Genomic DNA, 10,281 nt, shown 5'->3' with positions numbered 1-10,281 from the left:
AATAAATTGCACTGATACATCAACCAGTCAATAAATGAACTCACATATTGATTGGACTTTGTGTCCCCATTCTACAATTGCTACATTGAACTCTTTCTAGAATATATTTGCATATTTGATAGTATGCTCTACAAACTTAATATTGAATACTTCAGAATAAATTCATACCCAGGCAAATCTGGAAATTTAAAACATCTAAAATGATTTAATTTTAAATGAATTATGAATTAAAAGATATATTGCCACAAATATTGGAATATTTATAACTAATTAATGAATTCACTATATTTCTAACTTAAGATGCCATTAAAGGATTATTTACAATTAAATTTATATGCAAATGCAAATTTTGGAAAACAGAAAAGGTCAAAAACTAATAATTTAAGAAATCAGCTTAAAATATTAATAGTAGAAGTAAAATAAATAGTTAATATAAGGAAAAAATAATAGGATAAGGGGAAAAATGAGTAGAAATAACAATAAAAATGATCCAATAAATAAATAGTTCATTGAAAATGCATATCTCTAACAGCTTTGATTTGAAAAAAAAAAGACACAAATGAATATTCGGACAAAATTGAGATATATGTTACAAAATAATATAAATAATTATATGGAGACTTGGACAATTTAAATAAAAGAAATAGTTACTTATAAAATATCTCACCAAACTTGATTCAAAAAGTGTAGAAAATGTAGACAAAGTGAAATTTGTACATTTTACAAACTAACATTGATTAGTAGATAGCTACCTATCAAAACAAAAACAAGTTTTAACAGTAAGAATAGTAAGAAAGGCTTGCATTAGTATATTTACTATTATAGAATACATAGGCAGAAGTCAATAAAGATACCTGTAAAATACAATAATAAATTCAAGAACAGCTTGTGGCAAAAAAAAAAAAAAGTGAATATAGGGCTGGGGCTGTGGCTCGAGAGATGGAGTACCAGCCTTGCAAGTGTGAAGTCCTGAGTAAATACAAATAAAAGTAGATAAACATGTGATAATGAAAATCAAAGCATCTAGGAAACATGTATCATCACATAAATGTTACCAGTATAACAAAGTGTCCTTCAGACTCTTGGTTTTTTTTTCTTTTTTTATTACTTTATAAGTGATCATTCATTGTCCAATTCTTAATTAAATGGCACTGTTTTTAATTTTAGAAAATGCATACTTAGACAACATGCAAGTCATTCTAAGCTTCATAAAACATAAATGAAAAAGAAACCTGTAAAATTCTAGTGCAAAACACATTTCAGTTTTATGCATGAAGGATAATTTCCTGCATGGAAGATGAAAAGAACAATTGTAAAATAAAGATTAATGTATTTGATTATATTTAACTTAAAAATATTATGGAATAGAACATACCATAAATACAATGATAAACAGCACTCTGAATTTTACATGCAGTCAAAAAAGAGTTGGACCTGATATATATGTGTAATTAGATATATGTATAAACATATATAAATTATATCTACCTAAGAGGTTATATAAATTAATAAAAGACATAAATGTCACAAAAAGTTACAAGAAAAATCACTTTAAAGAAGAGGAAATATAAAATGGCAAAAAGAAAAGGGAAAGAAAACCATCAAATGATGATTACTCCTCTAACAATTGGTAACATCCAAATTTTTAAATTAACATTCTTTCCATCATCTTTATACATTGTCAAAAATAATAAATTAATATTTTGGCAAGATATTTTGTTAAGATTGTAACCAGTTTTGAAAGTTCTTGGAAAGTATCTGGTTACTTGCAGCATTATATAATCTATAATGAGTAATGCTCATCTTGATATCTATTCTGGAAAATCACAAACATATAAGCAAAAGAAAAAATGTTCCATTAGAGCAGTAAGTATAAAAGCCAAAGTGGAATAAACTGTCTCAATTTAGGGGAATAGATAAGTAAATCTTGATTTATTATATGATCATATTCTATATGGCAGTTAAGATGAATTATATTTCAATATATTAATGTCTATATATCAAAATCATATAAAAGTGAATAAAGCAGTTTAATTTCACTTATATAAAATTTAAGGCACACAAAACTATAACGTGCTTATGTTTTTTCTTCAGTTTGGTTCCTTGGAAGCCAACCACAGATGAACTATTACACGCAAAAGATTTACAGTGTATTGCCTTAGAAAAATATATTCATAGTAAGTGAAAAAGACAGAATTGGACAAAATAAGAATCTGAGTTGAAATATGATTGCAACTGTGGTCTCAGTCTATCCCACAGGTATTTCTGCAGCTTAGATGGCCGTTAGGCATTATTTCACCTTGAAGCGAAAGTCTAGGGATGTGTTATCTCTAAGCTCAGCGAACCCTTGCCCAAACCAGGAAAGGTAGTACAATACCTGAAGATAATGCGCATCCAAGGTAACAGCTGTGAGCCACATCAATTGAAGGATGTGTACATAAGCCCTGAAGAAGAGCCCTGAATGGATCACCACAGTATCTACTTTGCAATAAAATAACATGCATACACACACACTCACAGAAAAACACACACGAATAATGATCAATGGACACTGACTTCAGAGTAGTGGATTTTTATGGAGCACAGGAAGGGAAAGGAAGAGAGCCAATGTTTTAGATGGATCTGCAGTGTTTAAATTTATAAATGATATTGAAGGGAATAAAAAACATTTCACCTTCTCGTATGCCTCTTGGTTATATTACTTGAATACTGTTTCGATAGTTGAAGTGTTTAATTTTGTTTACTTTATTCTGATAGTAGAGTGGCAAATAGCATTTCAAATTGGCAAAAAGAATGTAAGAATTGATACCAATATCTATTTGTAATTAAGAGATCAGAAGCTTTTATCATAATGTAATGTTCTTTTCTGAATCTTTATTGAGATAATAACCAAGAACCTTAATAAACAATTTAGATTACATACAGTCCCTTAACACAGGTTTGAAAATAAAACTGTGACTTTGGAATGGTTATAAACCATGTTTGACATCAGAAGAGCCAGAGCTTTTAGCATACAGTGGGCAGTAGCTAACACAGATTCCAGAGGGAGCACTTTAGTTAATCCAGTAAGTCTGGATTAACTAAAATGGAGGTAAGTGAGAGGAACTCCTAGTTTATAGGACTAGCTATTATAGGAAAAAGAAATTTTACCTGTACCAGTGACAGAAACTTTTGATGGAATTGGGAGAAAGCAACTTTGCTCAGGTATAGTTTTCTGATACTTTTTTTAATGAAATCAGCAACAGAGTACATGGTAAGCTGTGACTCACTGCAACTCAAGTATTCAACCAAAATTCGTTCGGTTGAATTCTTAACTTAGTAAGAGTGTTTTGAGGTTAAAGAAATTTCAGTATCTGTTGTTAGGCTAGACTAATCCTCTACAGATTCTCTATTTCTTTAAATTTTGTGATTCAAAAAATGATGCCCTTAAAGTATCTTTAAGCTCCACTGAGCTACAGTAGAGAGCTATATTTACACATTCATACACTTAGGAGAAAACATTGCAGCAAAATCAAATGTTTGTGTTAACTGAGCCATTTTAGCACCATGAATCATTCTACTTTCCTGCTAAAGTTAAAAGATTAAAAAATCCTAACATATTCCTGGGGAGAATCTTTGTATAGGATCAAAAGAAGTTACCTTGTGTTGTTAAAGAGAGACTGTTGAACTACACCACCCCCCCTGCCTGTGATGGATTTTTCCCTTCAGTGAAGGAGTAGCTATATATTCCTATCAAGGTGACTACATAGTGTCCTTACCTGTCTCTTTTGTTAGAAACAGTTTTGTATTTCATTATGTGAGACTCATGGTCAGTGTTAAATAACTTCCAGTCTGTTCGTTGTGCTGTCAGAACAGTGCTTATTTTGTTCTTGATATTCTAGGAGCCCAGTGATCTGGCTCTTAATTTTTTCCAATAATATCATATTTCTCCTCTTTCAAATAAGATGTTTCAATTTCCCACCCTGGCCTCTTCCTATTGGTCTTTCAAGCTGCCAGTTCCCTTTCACATTTTTTTTTTCTGATTCAATATTATTATATTCTCTGCCCCCTCCTGGCTGCGTTCCAGCCTGAGTGTGCTTTTCTCCTATGGCTATCACAACTTGGATGGGGGTCTAGATCATAGTTTACTGTAGAAAATATCTATAGGCCTCCATTCTTCCAGACAAATGTGCACAGTGACATTACTAGTGTTGACACAGATGAAATGCCAAGCTAAGAAAAAAATCATATAGCTTGCCTTCTAATTTTCTTAAACCTCCAGGATGTCTGAGAGGCTCAAATGGCTCCTGGACAAAAAGAAGCTGGTAACATGATAAATCTTTGAGACTATCATCATATATCTCGGTATATCATCATATATACCGAGAATTGTCTCGCTAGCTTGCTCTTCAATGCACAGCTAACTACCTTAACTTTTCCCATTTCAGCTTTATTACATAATTTAGAAGAAAACCTGTGTCCTAGTTTTATTAGGTTGTTCACATCATCTTAACAATTTATCCCTGTAGGAAAAAATTAAATATTTTTCTTTAAAAATAACTTTCATTATACCTAAGACTGTACTAGGCTAGTAATTTCTCTACTCTTTACTTCATCTGCTTTTTGTCTCTCATTTTCTTTTAAGGAAAAGTAAAAGAGAAAAATCTAAAATAGATATTCTTAGGAGAAGCAAATTTAGATACCAGAGTTTTCAGGGACTGCTAAGAATAAGGGGCAACAATAACAAGTTAAAAAAAATCTTGTGCTTAGGAGGCAAAGGAAGAAATTTAGTTCATGAAACCATCTGTCAAATTTCCTTACATCCACATCAATGTTATGCATTCTCAGAGATGTCCTGAACCCAGGGAACTCAAAAGTGGAAAATTCACTGAGTAGTAGATAAATTCAAATGTCAGAGTCTATCTGCAAGTGTCTGGAAGTCTCAACATAAAACGTATAGCACAACACAACACGGTTAGAAGGAAACCAATACCTTCAATAACTGCACACATAATCATTAAAGTTGAGCTATTTCTTCCAAAGGTGTTACCTGATATGAAACACAGGATGATCTATTTTATGACTGTCATTCAACTCTTAAATCAATGTCTTCCAGGAAAGTAAAATGCTTGGAATCAGTCAATATTACTGTGTTTTATTTATTCTGAGAGGGTTTATAACAAATGTAGTCAATATATAACAAAGATCAAAATATTCTGTAATTAGAAATCTCCATTTTATATTTAAATCTGCAGTTGTGGGGAAATAAGTTTGTATCAAGCATTTGGATTTCCTTTTCTTAAAATAATATCTTCTAATAACTATTTATTCACCAAAAAAAAAATCCTAAATTTTTGCTATTACTATACTCTACAATGAGAATTACTATTTAGGATGATCTGTTGAAATTGAGAATGTACCAGAACACATAATGTATTAGTTAGGAAAAGCTAACTTTCAATAGTGAAGGATAATAAAAATATTTAAAATATGTAACCAGACTTATGACATTCTTGTAACTAATTTCTCTTGCTCATTCTTTAGCCTTAGAAGAAATATTTACCTCAATAATCTTAAGTTAAACTACAAACAATGTGGAAAACACACATAAGGGTAAAAATATCCACTATGAAGACCTACTGTGAAAATCAAGTGACTCAATCCATGTAAAGCTCCAAGCATGGTACCCTAAAATTATGATATGAAGATTATTTATTATTACCACAGCTACCCATTTATTGATTTTATTTATTCATGTACATTTTCTGAGCTTTCAGTGAGTGTTTATGAGATTTTATGTTTATAAGAGTTTAGTGAGATTATGAAAGAGAAATATAGTAAGCCATTTACTTTCATGGATCACCAATTCACCAGAGAGTAGCTGTGAGTAAAACCAACTGCACTGGTGTCATGTCAACTAATTGTTTTAGAGATAAAGGAAAGAATATCAACTCCTTCCAATGTGCTGAAGGGAAGACTTCTTGAGGAAACTCATCCTAGCTAGGTACTTGAGTGAAGAAAATATTTCAATAGACAATGCATACGGCAGCCATCATGAAAAGAGGCATGGAGACGGGAAGCAACTCTGAAATTAGAAACATCCCTCTGCAGTTGGAAGATGTTACATTGCATGTTAGTTCTGGCAAAGAGAAAACATGATCACTCACCTTGTGTGGGATGCTAGGGGGTTTTCTTAGTTCAAACTATAGAAAATGAAAAATGTGGCAAAGCATGAGAGGTTTTAAGTAAGGGAAAATAATCACCTACAAAAATAGATTTGAGAGAGATAATTCTGGATTCATTATGAAGGACAAATGGAAAAGATAAAAAATGGAGAATGTAAGACTGCTTAAAGAGCCTAGATCAAATTATTTTGGCCAGCAAAGAGAAAAAGTAAAGCTAATGGGAAGGGGATGGATGTGAAAGACATTTGGGAAATTAATAGAGATACAGATATTATTATTCAATGGAATTCTCACATGAAGAGAGAGGGAGTCTATCAAGTAAGATGAGGAACTTGAAGCTCAGACAAGTTAAGTAATTTTTCTAAGGTCAAATGCCTCATAAGAATGTTAGCTTATCCTCCTCCTTTATCTTCTTCTTCTTCTTCTTTTTTTTTTTTTTTTTATGTTATGGGTTAAACCCGGGGTCTCACACACTGAGTTCCTTCCACCACCTGCTTGGGCATCATTGCTCCTAGAGCTGAAGGATCCTTTCTCCTTTCCCACTTCTTCTCTTTTGGGAGTGAAGTTCACATGCACAATAAAGTCCAGTTACATGAACATTACCTTCATTGGTTCCCAGGATATATTGTTAATATATTTTAATGCCTTAAATGAATATTTGAGATTTAATAAAACTGGTTTTATTCCACTTCCAGTTTATAGCACAGGCCACAAAAGAAGTGGGCCCAACTGTAACTTCTGTTCTGAACTCTACTATGTCATGAACATTGAACTAGTAGCAAAAATAGAAATGAATATTTAGTTCCTTATTCAGCAAGATCTAGAAAGACACCAGATTATAGACACAGCTGAACACAAAGATTGACATTTTGACAAAGCCTTCTTTCATAAATGAACACCGAGCAATGATGACTCAGGCAAGTTATCTGTTAATTGCTGACCAGTTTTTAACTGGGTCAACTCCAAATAAGGACATAAATTGAATTTGATGGAACAAATGCTTGTTACCTGATTTAGTTCCCATGGGCTCAGCAGAACTGAAGTTAGATGACAGGAAACATTTGGGTTGGATAGTGATATGAGTTTAATGGCTCAAGTTATTAAAGAAAGACGAATTTATAGTAAAATATATTATTCAAAGAAAATCAAATATTTTTCTTTTATATTTTGATATGTGCCTATTAGTTTTCCATAACTATTTGCCACAAATTTTGAAGCTTAAGCCCAACACAAATATATTATCACACATTCTCATGGTAAAGATTCCAGATATGTGTTATCTGAGTCCTCTCCTCCAATTTCACCAGGACGAAACTAAGTATGACTGGGACTCTGTTAAGACCACTATTTCTTGGCGTAGTTCAGATTTTCTTTAATTGTAGGAGTGAGAACCTGAGCTACAGAAGTCAATCAGTTACCATTCTCTGTCCTATTACCCTTTCTGTAACATGAAAACTTTCTTCTTTAAAACCAGAAAGAGAACATCACTGTTGTCTCAAATCAGTCTGCCTTCTTCCATCTTTGACAGGTTTCAGCTGATTAAGTCAGGCCCATTCCAGACAATAACCATTCTGATTAAAGTTAAATCAACTGACAAAGGGTCTTAATCACATTCTTAAAACACATTTACCTTTACAATATAAAGTAAACTAATCCCATAAGGGAAATTTAATTACATTTGTTATTCCTGTCTTTACTCAGAGGAGTATATGAAAGTATATACTAGGAAGAAGAAATCTTCATTTAGAATTTTGCCTACCACAATACATTTTTAGGGCTGTACTTCTAAGGGGGTCTAAACTTAATGATGAATGATAACAGATGTGGAGTTGTCCAAAGAACTTCTACTTTGAGGAAAGGTCTGGATTCTAATTTGGATTCCAACTTAGACTCTAATCCTGATTCTAGGTCCTAGATTTTTCATCTAAGATGGGAAGGTATTAATAATTTAAAAGTCTTTCTGTCAGAGGTTTTAAATGATATATATATATATATATATATATATACACATTGAATATATATATATACATATATACAATGTATATATATATATATATATATATATATATATATATACACATTGAATGTTTGAAAGAGTTAGTGAATAGATGGTCCAGTTGCAATTTCTGCCTGGAATTCCAGCCAGAGGGATAAAATAAGTTATGAGAAGAGTACAGGTATACATGAATGTCAGCGTACTGTAAAGCAATCTTAAAGGATGTGAAACAATACAGATAACTACAATCATAGCTAATATCACTCAATAATTCACTAAATGTCAAGAAGATACATATTATGAAATAATAATATGAATGTATATTATTTTAGTTAACAGTTATACCTATAGCTGTACTTATTTGTTGAATACAGCAACTGAGACTTAGTAGGTAGAAGAGAGAAAATTGAAACTTTCATGTGTTTGGCCTCACTGTCTGGTACTTTTCACAATATGAAATTATCTCTCATTAAGATTAGTCACAATGTCTTAAATGACAGAAAGTTTGGCAAATATGAAGTGAATATTCAGAGGTCCAGTAAAAGAGGCCAAACATTATCTTGGTCACTTGCCAGAAAGTATGTAAAATCCACCCGACTATCATGAGTTTTTTTTTTTTTTCCTTTCTTTGAGAAAGGTCAAGTAGAAGGAAGTAAGTTCTTATTTCTGAGGATTTTTACACCAAACATGGTATATGGGGAAGAATCCACTCACTGAAACAAAATATAACTTTCTATTGCTGTGCAACAAATTAGTACATGTTTACAGAACTTAAAAACATGGACATTTATCATCACATGGTGTCTACACGTCAGAAAAATGGATGTGGATTAGCTGGATCCTCTACTTATAGTCTCTTTACAAGACAAGATTGAGGAAATTATTCAGGGCTGATGTTTAATCTGAAGATTTGACAAAGAAAAGATCTGTTTCTAAATGTACATAATTTGTGATAGCCTGCATGTCTTCATGAGTTTCAGGATTAAGTATACGAGTTCCTGTGGGTTGTTGAACTGAAAGATGAAATTCCACATTGGTTATTTACACACTCAGTTCCTTTCCATGTAGGCATCTCAAATATGGCACCTTGTTTAACCCAAGCATGCACAACAAGAAACCAATACAGACAATCTTTGCTGGAAGATTGAAGCTGCAATCTTAAAAAAAATGAATCACAGAAGGGATATTGCAGCTTATTTGTTGCACATTCTTGACAGAAACACGTCATCAAATGGAGCCTACACTCCAATGAGGGATTATATATGAACATATACACCAGAAGGTGGAGATTCCTAGCACCTATCTTGATTTTATACACCACAAGAAGTGTTACACATTAGCATTAGTGTTGCTAATGTGTCTTTTAGGACCAGTTCACTGAGGTGAAGGATGGGCTCTTTTTTTTAGTAACTATATGACATTAGATGAAGTTGTTTTTCTGATGCTACATTTTCCTCATCTGAAATAGTGATAACCATGTAGATAGAGTGAGATAACTATTATAAAATGTTTTAATTCTAAAAATTCACATGGAAACATAAAATTCCCTGAATAGGCAAAGTAATCTTGAGCAAATACAGAAATGCTGGAGATAGGCAATATCTTACTTCAAATACAACAGAGCCATTGTAACAAAATCAGCATAGTACAGGTACAAAAACAGTCACATAGACCAATGGAATAGAATAGAAATCCTGGAAATAAAACCACACAGCTTATAGCCACCCCATTTTTGACCAAGTTGCCAAAATATATATGTTGGATTAAAGACTTCATCAAAAAAATGGTGCTGCAGTGCTTACTTCAGTAGCACACATACTAAATGTGGAATAATACAGAGAAGATTAGCAAGGCTCCTGTGCAAGGATGACATGAAGATTCATGAAATGTTCCATATTTTTTGAAAATAGTGTTGTGTAAACCAAATGTAGAAGATTGAATCTGGATACCTGTCATTCAGACTGTGCAAAAATCAATTCAAATGAATCAAAGACCTTAATATGTCAATCTGAAAGTTTGAAACAACTACAGGAAAACACTTGAATGTATAGGTGTAGACAGCAGTGTTCTGAATAGGACTCTAGTAGTTCAGGGAATAAGAGCAAGATTGACAAGCTTAAG

At 32.4% G+C, this 10,281-nt stretch overlaps 1 non-coding gene across 1 annotated transcript; it reads left to right on the top strand.

Moving 5' to 3' along the window:
• Positions 1-9,954: 9,954 nt before the first annotated feature.
• Positions 9,955-10,061, top strand: LOC141411116 (U6 spliceosomal RNA). The gene has a single exon (XR_012435957.1). It is a non-coding gene; the product is annotated as a U6 spliceosomal RNA (small nuclear RNA).
• Positions 10,062-10,281: the final 220 nt, after the last annotated feature.

The sequence above is a fragment of the Castor canadensis genome, chromosome 9, assembly GCF_047511655.1.
Source record: "Castor canadensis chromosome 9, mCasCan1.hap1v2, whole genome shotgun sequence".
NCBI lineage: Eukaryota > Metazoa > Chordata > Mammalia > Rodentia > Castoridae > Castor > Castor canadensis.
Note: the sequence above shows the minus strand (reverse complement) of the source record. Positions and strands in the feature narration are given on the sequence as shown.